Source organism: Cydia splendana, chromosome 15 (genome assembly GCF_910591565.1).
Source record: "Cydia splendana chromosome 15, ilCydSple1.2, whole genome shotgun sequence".
NCBI lineage: Eukaryota > Metazoa > Arthropoda > Insecta > Lepidoptera > Tortricidae > Cydia > Cydia splendana.
The window spans coordinates 510178-527044 of NC_085974.1; positions in this window are offsets into that span (position 1 = coordinate 510178).

Genomic DNA, 16867 nt, shown 5'->3' on the forward strand with positions numbered 1-16867 from the left:
CAAATTAGCTTTTGGACAGCTAAAAAAATCGTGTGGTAAAAACGATGTGTCTGTCCCTAATTTTAAAATTTGTTCACCTTTTTCAACCTGGCATTTCGGTGCCCCCCCTGAACGTGGTGCCGTAAGCACGTGCTTGTTTTGCTTATTGGTTACAAAGTCTTTATCAATTCAACCATTAAAGTCGACGAGTACAAAAAACTTTGAGCTAGCTCTCAATTTAACATATTTTTTTAAACATTATTTTTAATTTGACCTTACAATTACTCGTAAGTAGGTATAAGACCGTTCAATATTTAAAATGATTATCTTATCAGAAAATTATCACCAATTACTCTAAGAAAACTACTACTCTAAGTAATCCGGCACTGTTAACAATGTATTTTTTATGTGAAACGTGAGTGAAATCTCTTTAAAAAATCCGTAGGGGTCGGATCAAAAACTGTAATTAAGTCCGACTCACGCTTGACTGTACATTTCTAATAGGTTTTCCTGTCATCTATAGGTATAGACCTATTTTATGTATTTTTTTTTTAAATTTAAGACTTAGTAGTTTCGGAGATAAGGGGGGGGGGAATGGTCATTTTTTGCCTATTTTCTTGAATAACTTCTAAACTGTTTATTCGAAAATTATAAAAAAAATATATTTGAGATCCTTACAATAAGCTCTTTCATTTGATATGTAACATGATATAGTTTGAAAAGTTAAATTTTTTAATTTTTTCATTTACTTCCCAAAAGTGGCCCCCATGTTTAAAATTCATTTGTTTACGTTACATGTCCGTATTTGGGTCACAAACTTACATATGTGTACCAAATTTCAACTTGATTGGTCCAGTAGTTCCGGATAAAATCGGCTGTGACAGACGGACAGACAGACAGACAGACGCACGAGTGATCCTATAAGGGTTCCGTTTTTTCCTTTTGAGGTACGGAACCCTAATAAAAACTTTCCAGTATTAATCTTGCAGAAATCGAACATACCTACATTATCATTCCTATTTGGACCAAAAACCTTGAGGATTTGAGAACCTCTTCTTTTTGAAGTCAGTTAAGCCTTTATGAGGCAGAGGGAATATATTTCCCACCTGATTTTGAACTTTATTTCAAAGTGATATGGTCACATTTTGCAGATTTCTGTTATCCTTAGGACTTATAGAGGGTTAAAAATATGATCTATGCAAAATAGGGTACCGTTTGTATTCAGACTACGCCAGCATTAGGCACTGCTGCAGTATGGGTCCGCAGATATTTAATAAAATCCCTGCTACCATTAAAAGCACTAAGACACGCTTGGGCTTTGCCCTAAAACTAAAATCACTGCTGTTACAGAAGGCCTACTATTCCGTCTCTGAATTTCTATCTGAATGAAGTTAAATAACTTAGATATGTATAATTGTGTGTTGTGTCCCATATTAGTGCAGCATTTTTTTTTATTGTAATATTTGACTAGACTTATATCGACTGAACCGTGACTCTGAAAACTGTTATTGTAATATTTGAATTTTTAATTTTTAAATACTTAATTGACCAAACCTAATTTATTTTACTATCTGTACATCAGTGTTGGCCGAAAGTTAATCCAAATTGAAAATGCTGGCCATTAACCATTATAAATTGAACCGTAATCTGTAATCGTCCGTTACGGTTTAAGGTTCAATTTATAATGGTTAATGGCCAACATTTTCAATTCACATTAACTTTCGGCCAACACTGCTGTACATATTGATGTTTGTTATCTGTTTGACAACGTATAATCAATACTAAATAAAGGAATATAGCAATATCGCGAAATGACACTGTTGCTGACTGCGTTGCTGGCGCAAATGTTAAAAATGTCAAAATCGCTGTTGATGCCCGGTTTCTTCTTTTTACTTTCGAACTACAAAATTCTCATACCAACACAACATGTAAAAGATCCAAGTTGACACGCGAAACCTAAGCCCTTATCAACTTATCATAAAGTATCTGCCCCTCAAGCCATGGGGTCAGATAAGCAGCTTACGACCCCTGGTCAGGGGTCCGTAGTCCGATGTAATGCGTGAGGTTTACCTTTGAAAATGTAGGTATTTACGTAAGTATGTGGGAGGTTAATCTGAGGTTGGCTCATAATGAGCATTTCTGTTTTCATGGGGATAATGATGTTTTTCACATCACCAATTCGAAAAAGGGCTTTTCTTCCCTGCTAGGAGGGATCAAAGTGCCACTTTTCTGTTCTAGGTCACTTTTTTTTTGGCATAGGTACTATTTTTTTTAGCATAAATAATATGTGAAACATAATAATTTTCTATCATAACTAGGTGATGTGAAAAACAGTATGTGTCACATGGTAGCAAAATTATTTCGAGCTCACTTTAATCCTTCACTTATGCTCAGGATTCTATTTTAGAATCCCTCGCTACGCCTGGATTCAATCATAGAATCTTTCGCTTCGTTCAGGATTCAATGTACCTACGCCTACGCCGTAAATATGTCATTTTGCTCCCTTGTGACACCATTCAGCTATATTTATATAAACGGTTAAACATACCGTACGGCGATAAGGTGACAAAAGTGACATGTTTATCGGCCCTATTAATTTCGTAAAAAGCTGGTTTAAACGTACACAAGCCCGCAATATAAAAGGGTTTTTATTGAGTCACTAGACAGTTGTTTATTGTCGGGTTTAAAAAAAGATTTAAGTGAAAATAAATTTGGGAGATAAACGGATACCGATTTATTTGTGTTATTGGATTCAATGCTTGTTTATACCGATATTTTTCAATTTGTTTAAGGTTCGAATTCAGAATATACCAGCATTAACAGTAATGCTGCATGACATTGCTGTCGACAGGTTGCTGCGATCTTCTGCGATCTGTCGCGCGCCTTCGAGATGCCTTCTGGATACAATCTCATCCTTTTTAAATAATCGAAAGCAATGTACTTACGTCCTGAACGCGAAGTCAGAAATGGAGTCGATTGGTAACTGTGCAGTCCCTCAGGGATCGGTCTCCGGAAATAACTTATTCTTGATCCTCGTCAACGACATCACGACCGCTTGCCCAGGTCAGGAGTATGTCATGTTTGCCGACGACACTTGTATTATTGTCAATGCTAACGATTTTGAGAGCTTAAAATCTAAACTTTGCAATGTCATAAATCAAATGGTAAGATGGTTCTCCGCCAATGGCATGCTATTAAATTTAGAGAAAACTAGTATAGTGCATTTCCAATTAAAAAAATCTAACAAACCTAATCTCAATATTGTGCTAAATAACACCGAAATTCCGCAAGTTGATTCCGCGACGTACCTAGGATTCCAAATTGACTCCGGACTGACTTGGGCCCCACATATACAGATAACATGTGACAAATTAGCCTCTGCGTGTTACGCATTGTCAAGAATAGCACCCAGTCTGTCTGCTGAAAACCTAAAAACGGCATACTACGGGTATTTCCACTCGATTTTATTGCAGGGTGTGGATCTTTGGGGCATGGCTGCTGAGCGCGACCGAATATTCAAGATGCAAAAACGTGCCCTGCGTATAATCGATGGAAAACCTGTAGACTACCCAGCACAGAGTTTGTTTAAAAAACATAAGATAGTCACTTTACCGTGCATATATATACTCACGGCATGCATGCATGTAAGAGTGAACATAGATATGTATAAATCTAACACTCATGCCCGTGGGTCTCAAATGCGCAGGCGACCCAGGTTACTTGCTCCTAGACGCCGACTCGCCAAATCGCGACGGTCACTCAGTATCATGGGGCTAAATATATATAATGCAGTACCGAATGAGATACAAGACTCAAAAACAGATTTAATATTTAAAAAGAAACTTAAGATGTTACTTTTAGATGAAGCTTATTACAGCATCGATGAATTCACTAGTATACGGTAAGATCATTGACCCAGCGCTGTACCTAATATTATATTATATTATAAATTGTATACACATATGTACCTATAATAAGTAAAATGTAAATAGTAATTAAGTAACAAAATGACGTGTAAATGTATATGTTTCTTTTACCAATAAATTACTGTATCACTGTATCACTGATTGTGTTGCTACCGTACGTAAAAATTCCGGGCTGCGACATCGATTTTGACATTTGAGGCAGCAATGCAGTCGGCAAAAATGTCGCTCTGAAATACTACTGCAGTAATTCTGCCAACTGCATTACTGCAGGAAACTTCAAAAAGGACACCAGGAAATCGAACGTCAACGATTTTTAAATATAAATACGTGGATAAAGTTTTAGATCCCTTCTTCTTCTTCCTCAGTCCCTCATTGCTGAGGATCGCGACCACGCGAGCATAAGCCATACAGGTCACGCACTGTATGTTGCCGCCAACCACCCTCTTCACCACAGAAAATATTAAAGATATTATTCTTAGTTCTGTGCTCTTCACAAGATCAGACCATCTCGTGGGTGCTTTTCCTCGCGCAAACTTGCCATCTATTTGACCCAAGATAATCTGCCTTTCTAGGTCTTGCTTTTTATAACGCATGATATGACCAAAAAGATAGCCCCCTACTTAATTTAGATCCCTACACGCACGAAATAAATTTTCAGGGTGTGGAGGTTCTAGCTAGACCCAATATTGCGCACATCCATGAAATAAATTTCCAAAGTGTGGAAGCTTTAGACCCTGATAAGCCTAATCGCCGGCAGGCTACGTTGCAATCAATTCTTTTGTGCCGCCCGGCTCTATTCACGGACTTTTATGCGTGGGCCAAGTTTCATGGTGATTCGTGTGATCCAAGCTTAAAGCAACAGCGGAAAACATTTAACGCTCCATTTGTAGATCTGTCAATTCAGCACTAGAAAATTTCGACCCATAAAGTGACGGTTTTGCCTCAAACAGGAAAGAACAGTCTGCAAAGTAATATTTAAGCAGCAAAGTAATATTCAACAATTTGAATACCGGAATATACTGGAAAATCTTAGTATGTAAATCATCATCATCATCATTAACTTAAGAGTTATTCTCTTGTCGATGGAGTATCTTCCAGCTTTCCCTATCTTGCGCCTGCTCTTTGACTTTTTGATACGACACGATCCCTACTTTTTCTTTCACTTGCTCCAACTGCTGAACGAAAGAAATTTCATATTCGATACAAAATTAGGAACCCCTTAATATATTTAAAGACCCAAACCCTGCACACGCTACATCCAAAAACTCGCACCAAAACGTAATTTTCGACCTACAGTCTTACTTTTGTTTAAGTTGGGCATTTTATTACGGCAGCCATTGTGCTCTATTATTACAATACAGGGGACATTTAAAGTTATAGCCAGCAGTTACATCACTCGGACAAAGCCAGGGGAGGCCGTAATTTTAGTTTGGATGAAACTTTCCAAGTTGGTGAATATATTAAGGGTTCTCAGGCCCTAATAGGCGCTATTAGCGCTAAATCTTGGGGACGACACGAAAGTTATGTTTTATTATGTAGTTTTTATTGTGATTGCGAGGAAAATTACGAAGAAGGAAGTTTACGGGGCGGTGATTTAAGCAAATGAAATGTGAGAAGTTGCCAAGAACTTTCGTGGATTAAGTAAAGGAAAAGTAAATGTGTATTGTTTCAGGCTGGACGGAACTTTGGGCATTGTTCTAGTAAGTGTGTAATTTTCTTTATTATAAATCTTTTCCAGGAAAATATTCAGCAAAAGGATTAATAATTACGGGACTTTCACTGGATTATCCATATCCACAGCCACAGGAAACCTGATATCCGCTTATTCATAACAAGAAAAGAGCGTATTCCCATCTTAAAGGCCGGAAACGCACTGGGAACCCCTCTGGTGTTGCAGATATCCATGCAGGATGGTAATTGCTTACCATCAGGCGATTTGTCTGCTCATTTGCTTCCTATCAAAAAAGGATATTTTCTTAGGAACCAAGTTTATGCGTAATATTATATTACTTTATATATATTACTAATATAAAGACAGTAAACGCCGTATATTTTGGCAACACTGTTTCCTGCTGTGCAACCTACTTCCTTGACCGATTTGTCCGGTGACCTAATTGGAATCTGTCGCAAAAGTGGGATATTTTAGACCTTGCTGTATTGTTTGTGTGTAGATTAGGTACCTATCTAAATCCTTGATGTCGTAAACTGACAGCTGTTTCCCACTGACGTCCAGTTTTTTGCGGGTACGGTTTCCTGCAGGATCCCGTTTTAGTAGTATAGGTGCTAATATAGTATATTTCACACGAGGATTCTGTTTGCGGGATCCTGCATGCATACTCGTACTACAGAAAACTGGATCCTGCAAAAAACCGTACCTGCAAAAAACTGGACGTCAGTGGGAAACAGCTCTGATGTCGAGACTTCGATTGTGGCAATTCAAATAAAACAAATGAAGTCTCGCATTAGGTCAACACTTCAAATTTTCCAGTTACCGTTAAAATAAGGAGGACGAGAAATGCAGAATCCTCAAAAAACTCGAAATCAAAGATCACGACCACCAGACTTTGTGGTCTGGTTAAACTTCGCTGCTTCGATGATTCTGGATGTCTTGATGATGCTACGATGCGATGATTTCGATGCCTGATATCTAGAGTTAGACCAAGATAAGTCTACGATTTTGATAGGACACGCAGTGAAAGTGTTGTTTTTAACGTCGTTGTCAGTGTTTCTATGAAATTATATCTAGATCCCTATCCTTCATAAACAATTGCAATTGCACCGACTTTGATAGGACAGTGTCGATGTAGAACTAACATTATACACGTCATAGTTTCATAGAAATTACCTAATTACATACATACGTAGGAATGTATGATAATGATAACGCTTCCATGCTTTTTATTGCAAAGTCCACGCAAAGTTAGCATATTCCGATTGTAACACTTTATTCAAACACATATTTAAGCAAAGCTATTTGTCCACTATCCTCCCAAGTAAAGTCACGGTGACAAGCCAGTGGTACAATAACAGCGTACTCGGCGACACCATGTCGCGTCACTTACGCCCCGTGCGGCTAAATTGTTCGGGACAAAAAACAAATAAGTAAACAAAAGACTTTAGGATAAGAGCTAATAAAAGTGGCGCCATCTGTACTGGGAGTAGATATTGGGTTGCTATTGTTGTCAACGATAAGCAATATTTGCTAAAAGGCTTTTCTTCGGTCTATTTTGACGACCTGTCTGACCTAGTCGGTAGTGAGAGTAGTGATCCTGCCTACGAAGCCAATGGTCCCGGGTTCAAATCCTGGTAGGTGTGGGCATTTATTTGTGTGTTGAACGAATATATTTGTTAATGAGTCATGGGTGTTTTCTACATACATTTTGCTTGTCTGATGTTGAAATTTCCTATGGGAGAGTAATTATTTTTCGGGGTTGGTCCCTTAGTAAAAGTGACTCAGTATGACCTAAAGTCCTAACATTAATTTGGTTTTGTTTTTAAATATATGTATGTATATTTCGTTAATTATGTTTCGTAAATGTTCATGTCAAGTTTCATATAATTTATTAAGCATGTCGTTTTAAAGAATGTAACTTTTATTGTATGAGAGCGGCTTATTGGCGATGGCGGCGGGTTTGTGAGGCTCTCAATGATACCTACCTATACATTTCCCAAAATAAAGAAACATAATACTACCTACGACATCCAATTTCTTTTTGTCATTATAAACCAATTTATTCAATGCTAAACAAAGAAAATGTACACAATCCGAGTCAAAATAAAATATCCCTCATATTGAATTACATTTGAGTGAACATGATACCTTATTATTCTTAAAAACTCACATTAAGAACAGTATATGTTGACCTTCAAATCTTTAACAAACATTAGTAATAAGGGGATCAATTTATACTGGTTTATTTGAAATTCTCTGCAAGTAATGGCAATGTTCTTTGTTGTGACATCATTATGTTAGCTAATGCTTTTGTATGTTAAATCTAATATGTTGGAATTTATTTTGATTCTCATTTTTCCGAGGAAAAAGTATTTTTAGCTAAGATTTATCAAATATGAGAGAATAAGACTCTTATATATAATTGAGTAGGATGTAAATAAACGTAAAAATATCTTTATATTTGCGCTTATTTTTGTTGCAAAGTTGTTTACAGTTTTAGGTACCACCTACTTGACATAGCTGGGCGTTTTATAATACAATACACGTGGACCGGTATTCAGTCCTAATATTACTTGAATTTGGAGACCTAATACGCTCTCCGGAACATGTCGCGCGTGTGACTAAAAATACTTGAGTTTAGTAATTAGCTTAATTATAAACCTCTTATACTTATGGTATTTAGAAAAATATATAACGAGAATATTTACTCCATTTTGCAAATCCCGAAATAAATAATCGTCGTACGGATTAAAAAGCACTTCCAAAACTGTTAACATTAAGATCGCACGCGTAAGCGAAGTATGGGCGGTAAACACTCAGTAAACAGGCGGTAAACAGGACAGTAAACATGTTTATGATAAACAAGATCGGCATCTTATATTTGCGATTGGGAGTAGGTAGCTGGAAGATGATATAGATATTTATATCTAGGTAATGTACATTACTGTTTTGAACTGTACCTACTGTAAGTTGTACCCTGGAGGTTCTAGGTTTCAACGCAATATTGTTTTTTCTCAATTCAGTTCAATCATTTAGTGATCGTGCGTCTCACTCGCGCCAATACATGTACGGACAAGTAGGTACATGAAAGGCGAAATACATCAAAAATTAAATGCCATCACTAAATATAATTTTGATGTCAGTGTCAGTGTAAGAGAGTGTATAAGGGAAAAGTAGAAGCGGGAGTTGGAAGGGGTAGACCTCGGCGGGCTTTCTCTGATCAGATCGGGGAAATCCTGAAGAAAGGCCAGGTCAAGAGCACCCTAAACCGGCGAGTGTGTATGACGAATGTTATGAACGTGAAGGAAGCGAAAGAGGTGTGTCAGGATCATAGCAATGGGAATCCGTTGTCTCTGCCTACCCCTCAGGGAAATAGGCATGATATATGTATCTATGTATGTATGTTCGAATTGGCCTCATAGATACATGTTACATAAATGCTTATGTCAAGTTTCATGTACACATATCGTTGAGAGAAATGAGAGCGAAACTTCGATTGTATGGCGGTGGCGGCTTTGTTCGTATGACTCAAAGTACTGAGGATCGGGCATTCATTTAATATAAGTATGACCCACGATACTATAATTCGAATAGAAGAATTATTTATACAGCGTGGACTTGAATAACCCGACAAATTTTACCAATGTAGAGCTATGTATACATTTTTTTTCTCTTTTACCTTTCATCAGTAGGGTGGGAAACAGAGGGCACAATGAACCACGTGGGCCCTTGAGCCTCTGACCCTCTAAACCGATACAATGACGGATTGTTTAGAGCCGGTAATCAACGGGGGCACAAAGAAACACGTTTCGATTGAATAAGTTAAATTGTGATAGGGTGTACTGAGCTGGTTAAATTTTCTTTTTTTTTTACTTTTACACTGTTTATAGGTTTTATTTAGAATTGTGCCAATCAGACCGCCCCACAGGTATAGATACCTACACTACAGGTACAGGTATAGAGATGGCCACAGCTTTTCTTGGTCTAACTTTCTTTTTTAAATAGCGTGTCGCGTCGCGTAATATTGTGTCCCACTGCTGGGCAAAGGCCACCCCTGTCTTTCGCCACTCGTCACGGCTTTGTGCATGCTCCCGCCAGTCGCCACAGAATGAGTCCAGGTCGTTTCGCCATCTAATTTTTGGTCTGCCTTTATCTGCAGAAATTTTGAAAATGACTGTTATCAAATCTGAATGTGTTTCAGTAGTAAGTCAAATAAATCAGTCATATTTGGTGAATAAACCTACTGCCTATTATTTTTGTGTCCTAAATAGACACCAGTCTAGGTAGATAGGCAATAATGACGGGTCCTGATACCTACTTAATTACTTGGTTAATTACTTTCACTCACAGAGTTCTCTTGCTAAGCCAAGTTTAGTTTCTAGTTACTGACACTGTGATGAAACATCGTGAAAAACAGGTCAACTTAATAATGTGTGAAACGTAATCGATCGGTTAGCTGTTAGCTATAAATTTCTTCCATCTTTTTTCCCCCCATCCCCACAATACATGTGGTTGACAATTGTCGTTATCGTAAATAAGCAGTTTCTCGTTTGGGCGGTTCTGGTACCACCATTACATTAACTTTTCGTTTGTAAACCTTATTGGAACAGAATAAGGTCTACTTATATCTTGCTGCACACTAGGTACCTACATTACAAATGTAGTCTCAATAGAAAACAATACTAAGGGCTATTATACGCATTGTGTTAAAGGTAATCCATGAGAAGAATACGTATAGCTGATTCTCTTTTATATTCTCATTCTCTTCATTCATTCAAGATTATTTTAGTCTTAAATTTACATTTTTATTTTAAACTGACAAGTCACTAGTCAGTTTAAAATCTAGTAAATAACCCTTTTTCTCCCATAGATAGTAAATAGAAGCAGGACGGGAGTTGAAATGGTTTAAGAAGTCACTTGTTTAATTTATTGCACCTGTTTCAGGCCCACTCGGTATAATAATGAAGTTGTGTTTGTATTGAACCACCTTTTAATTCGATCGAATTAAACTAGACTTTCAGCTAACCAAATATTCTCTGGAAGAAATCGCTCTTTAGCCGTTAAAAAATAGCTTGTTTTTATGCAACGGGGCAGTAATTAATATTTACGTTGGTATTTGTTGGCATTCTATTTTTCTATAGAAATATCAAATAGGATAAGAAAGTACAAAAAAAAAGAAAGTTTGGATCAATTACTGAAAGTTAATAAATCTAGGTAACAGGTAACAAAACAATTCAGATGATTTAAATTTAAAATAATAAACTCTTTTGCGTACATTCTGTAACTTCTTTATTGTTTCTGTTACAGGCCCACCATGTATACATAAACAGTGTACAGAACTCTAAAAATGGCGTCATCTACTTTTAAAGTGATTAGATAATTTCAAGTTTTGACAGCATTCCGTGGGAACACTATAATAAAAGTAATTCAAGTCCCAATTGTTTAAGACTTTTAAGGTAATTTCGTAGCTTTCTATAATCCAACTTTGACATTTTGACATTTTGACAGGTCATTGTGAGGTAAGTACATAATTACGATGACCGTTAGGATTCTACTTAAAGTTCCATTATTGAATGATTTACCATTTCGTAGTCCATATCCACAGAAACAAATTTGACAGTGGGGTTCTTCGATTAAGAGTGAATATTATGCTGATTTCATCTTTTAAACGTATGTTTTCCTTCTAACCTAGATTTTAAGCACTAATTTCTTTCATCTCCTAATGGAAAAGAAGTATAGCAGGAGATCTAAGGTCCACCACCTTGCATTTTGGAGACAAAGCAAACCGCTTGGAACAGGTGTTCCTGGGGGTGATCTGAGCTGATTAAGCCCGGTTGCCAGGAGGTTCCCCCCAGCAGGTGGGCAGGGGAGGGAGGGTAAAAGTGCCTCCGGCGCGCCTCACTCTAATCTTTATATCTGCATACATCTCGCAACTATATCAAGTTTGGTGTCTTTTTCGTGTAATTCGAGGATGAAGAATTCAGTTCTGTGACTAAATTTTCACTCACCCATACAAAAAATTCGAGAAATTCAAAATTCAAAAAAAAAACTTTTAATTATTTTTTTCGTAAATCCTCTAAAAAAATTTAACTATGAGGATTTGCTCTAGAAAAAAAATACCTGTGAATAGCCCAGTTATCCTACTATACAGAATAGTAAACTTGTCAAATATTTTTTTTCATAACTCTGTTAAAAAAAATGTTTTGTGTCGCGCGGCGTACCTGCATTGTAAGAGCGGTATGCAGCGTTTAGGATTTTTAAGTATGTTTAGATGATTTCTGATAATTTGTTATTCTTCTGGTTGTAGATTACATTAATAAATTACTTCTGGAAGTGATATATATACAAATATAAATTAAATATATAAATAAAGATGTTGGGAAAACTTTCGCCAACAGAGTTAAGTATTATAAATGTGATAAAATTAACATTATTATTTGCATGTCTTTTCCATACCTCGGGACCATGGGGTCCCGGACCTTTGGGAGGCGTACGTGGGGACGAAGCCAACAGCGCAGAGGCCCTTTAAGGCACGTTAATCTAAAAGCAAGGGATACATGTGGTGGATACTATCCCCGAACACACAATGTGATACATCCGGAGATGGTCCCCGCCAGGTGCAAAGACTATTACAGTGCAGCACTTTTGTGCTGCGATGGGAACTAAGGTCATGGGCTATAGATTTGAAAGTTGGATGGACTGGATAATGGGCTATGGGAGAGACTAGCGGACACCTGCCGTGACAATCAGTCTCAAAATTGTAAATGACAGGTGGTGACTCGCCAACTCATTGAGTGGGCCCCGCAATGGCCGCACGCACAGTGCGACAACAGGGCAACACTTTGGAGTGGCTGTGAGGTTGTCGAGAGGTGAATCTGCGGTAGCCAGATCCCGGTAATCCGTTCAGCAGGCCGCCGGCGTTATGACATTTTACACTTCGAACCTGGAGCATAGGTCCCGCTCTTGCGACTCCATTCTGGCCGGCCAATCAAGGCAAGCACAGAGGCGAGGGCCAGATGACAGGGCCCTCTGGAATAGGGGTCCGCGGTGTCGTCACTCACTGTCAGCTCGCCACAAGCTGCCCCCGCGGGACATTATTATTATTATTGTGGTGTTGTGGGCCTTTGAGTGTCGCATTGACCAGCATTGATCTATTGTGACGGCCCTTTAAGTTCATTACTAATGCCCGTTGCATCCAGAAAGTTCCAGATTCTTTGGGCCGTAATGTTTTGTACCTCATAGGGTTGCACTACGTGTCGCCCTAGGTAGGTACTTCTTTTTGACATTAGTAGTCCACAAGAACAGAGAATGTGCATTGCAGTCTCCTATGACTCCTGACAGAGCCTGCATGTCGCATCTTGTTTCTTGCCAATTTGAAACATATATGTTTGTTCAACTTGCAGTGTCCAGTCAGTATTCTGGTCACCGCGCAGGTTTTGTGCCTTTTGAGTCTTAAAAGCTACTTAGCAGTTTTGCTGTTGAACCCTTTGATCAGAGCTTTCGAGTGTTCTTGTCCTTTAACGAACTTCCACCAATCGATTGCTCTCGTTTTTTCTAAGTTGCTGAGCAGAGAATATGCATCTCGTTTTGTGCTTCCACAGAAGGGTTCTGGGCCGACCAGGGGTGTGTCTGCGCCCTTTCTAGCAAGTTCGTCCGCTTCTTCGTTTCCGTTAATGTCGGAGTGCCCTGGTACCCATCTAAGTGTAACTTTGTTGGAGTAAACCAGTGCATTTAGGTTTGTTTTACAGTTCTGGAGTTTGAGTTTGACTCAAGGGATTCTAGTGCCAGCGGAGCAGCCTGGCTGTCTGAGTTGATGTAGATAAGCTGGTGTCTTAGGTTTCTATCCAGGTTGATCTCCGCACATTTGTTGACGGCGAAGACTTCTGCCTGGAAGATTGAGGCCAATGTGCCCATGCTGACGCTAGCTCTGAGCTTAGATCTCTCACCATAGATCCCACATCCTACATCATTGCCTTTCTTGGAAGCATCTGTATACCAGATGTGGCTTCCCTCTTCGACGTACATTTGGTTGTTGATCCATTTGTCTCTAGGAGGTATTTCTACTGTGTACAGTTTGGTGAGATGACATTCGGTGTGAGCGTCATCAGTGGGCATGCTAAGGGCTCTATTCGCAAAAACCCAGGCCTTTAGATTGGTTAATGCCTGAGAGCGCCATTTTGGCCTGGTTAGCGTGCATATTCTGTAGACGCACTGCTTGGCCTCCTTTTGCACCTGCAAGTGGAGTGGTATGATGTCCAGCAGTGCATCTAGGGCCGCTCCCGGTGTCGAGGAGTAGGCGCCTGTTACTGTTAAACAAGCCGTGCGTTGCAGGCTGTTTAGAGTGTCTATTGCTGTCTTTTGGCTGGTTTTGTTACACCAGACTGCAGCGGCCGCTGTGTATAACCACATAGCAATTTGGATCTTAAGCCCCAAAGCCCCATCTTGCTCCTGCCATTCGACAGCATGACCACATGGCCATTTTCACTTTTTGTATAATGTTTCTCAGGTGAGGGTTCCAAGTTAACTTTTGGTCAAAGACCCCTAGATACTTGACCTCTGCCGAGCACGGTATTATTTGTCCATTAAGTCTTGGTTTTGTGAGTTTATCGAGCTTCCGTTTCCTTGTGAATGGTTAAATGGCTATTACAGTCTTGCTCGGATTAATGGACAAGTCATTTTCTCTACACCATTTGAATATTGTGTTTAGAGCTCCTTGCATTAGGTTGGATATTGTCAATTGTGTTGAGGCAAGGGCCTTTGACGATGACTACAAGGTCGTCGGCATATCCTTGTGTATCAAAGTCTTGGCCTGACATGATTGCAAGAAGTTGGTCCACTGCTAGGGTCCATAATAGTGGGGATAAAACGCCTCCTTGTAGGCACCCTTTAGTGGTATAAAATTCATGCTCTATATATATATAGTATTGATGGTCAGAGTGGCTACTCTGTTTGAGAGCATGCTATGTACCCATCTGGTGGTTTCGTCTACTCCCTTTGATTTCATACCATTGAGTATGGTCTCTGTGGGCCTATTGTCGAAAGCACCTTCAACATCAAGGAACGCACATAGAGCGGTTTGCTTTGCCTCTAGGGTTTTCTGCACCTTGTCAACCTGATTGAAAATTATTTCGGCGACACGGCGGTTTTTGGCGCACGGCGCGATTTGGTCTATGTTTGGGGACAGATTATAGCCCCTCAGCAACAGCCACCATGCCCTGCTGACTGGGGCTGGTCCAAACAACAAGGTTATTGGGAGCCCATATGGACAAGCCTACCTGCGGCGGCTGCTGCTTGTTTAGAGCTTATTCGTTGCCGCTGCGAAACAAAATGCGCAGGGAGGTGCAACTGCGTTAAAAAAAACCTAAAATGCACAGTCCCATGGGCATGTAATGGCAATTACGAACAATATAATATCTTATTTTAACCCGCATTGTTTGTCAAACATCTCCTATGTTAATTTTATCACATTTATAATACTTAACTCTATTAGCGAAAGTTTTCCCAACATTTTTATTTATATATTTAATTTATATTTGTATATATATCACGTCCAGAAGTAATTTATTAATGTAATCTACCACCAGAAGAATAACAACTTATCAGAAATCATCTAAACATACTTAAAAATCCTAAACGTTGCATACCACTCTTACAATGCAACTACGCCGCGCGACACAAAACATTTTTTTTAACAGAGTTATGAAAAAAAAATGTTTGACAAGTTTACTATTCTGTATAGTAGGAGAACTGGGCTATTCACAGGTATTTTTTTTCTAGAGCAAATCCTCATAGTATACATTTTGTAGAGGATTTTCGAAAAAAAAATCTAAAGATTTTTTTTGAATTTTGAATTTTTCGAATTTTTTGTATGGGTGAGTGAAAATTTAGTCACAGAAATGAATTCTTCATCCTCGAATTATACGAAAATGACACCAAACTTGATATAGTTGCGAGATGTATGCAGATATAAAGCTTAGAGTGAGGCGCGCCGGAGGCACTTTTACCGCCCCTCCCCTGCCCACCTACTGGGGGGAACCTCTTGGCAACCGGGCTTAATCAGCTCAGGTCACCCCCAGGAACACCTGTTCCAAGCGGTTTGCTTTGTCTCCAAAATGCAAGGTCCCCTTAGAAAACGGGACCTTAGATCTCCTGCTAGTAGAAATTATAGAATTATTATACATAAATACAGCGGTGACTTTATTTATTATGACAACTGCCCTTTAGTTGATGTTTATTATTGTTATTCAATTTGTGTGAGTGGTATTTCATAACATTATGTCCACGGGACAGTTCTAGTTATCTAGTTACATTGTTAGAGAACATAAACAATTCATAAATTGTTACAGTGTAAGTATACAAAGTTGTATATTGCGCTGACTTACTTGACTTAAGATCCTATGTCCCCTAGATGGGGCAGAGGGCGTCCACAGTGACTCTCCATGTAGATCGATCTTGAGCTTCTCGCTTCATTTCGCTCCAAGACTTCCCGATCTTCTTCGCCTCGTCTAACACCGTACGCTGTATATTGCGTTACTTTACATAATTTATTTACGATCTTTATATATTACCTAATCCATTTAATTTATTTAATCTATTTACATAAAATATATATATCCAGAAGCCATTTCGTACCTACTTGAAAAGAGAGCTTGTTATGCTCATGTTTCAATCTTAAAATCCTTCAATTCTTCAGCTTTCAGTAACAGCACTCGTGCCAAACCATTACTATGCAAACTTTACTAGGTATATAATAAATAAGACTAAGAATAAGAATAAATAAAAATAAAAAATATATATATATATATTTTATTTTTTATTTTTTTTTAGAAATAATTTATAATTATATCACTATTGTAAACTCTTAATAAATTAAGCTTTATATCTACAATTTACTACGAAAAATTAATAGTGCTCTCACTGAATACACTCTTTAAATCACTAGGTACACCTTATAAAACAAAGTCCCCCGCCGCGTCTGTCTGTTTGTATGTATGTGTGTTCGCGATCAACTCAAAAAATACTGAACGGATTGTCATGCCGTTTTCACCTATCAATATAGAGTGATTCTTGAGGAAGGTTTAGGTGTATAATTTGTTAAGGTTTTGTGTACCCCGTGCGAAGCCTGGGACGGGTCGCTAGTAATAATATATAAGCCAAAAATACAGATAAGATAGTATTGCACTTCCAATGCTTTACCCTTTTAGAATATCCAGAGATAAACCCAATAAAAAGCTCAGACCCCAGTTCTCCGTCGCAAATACAAAGTGTCATAAAATCGACAAAATCTTAT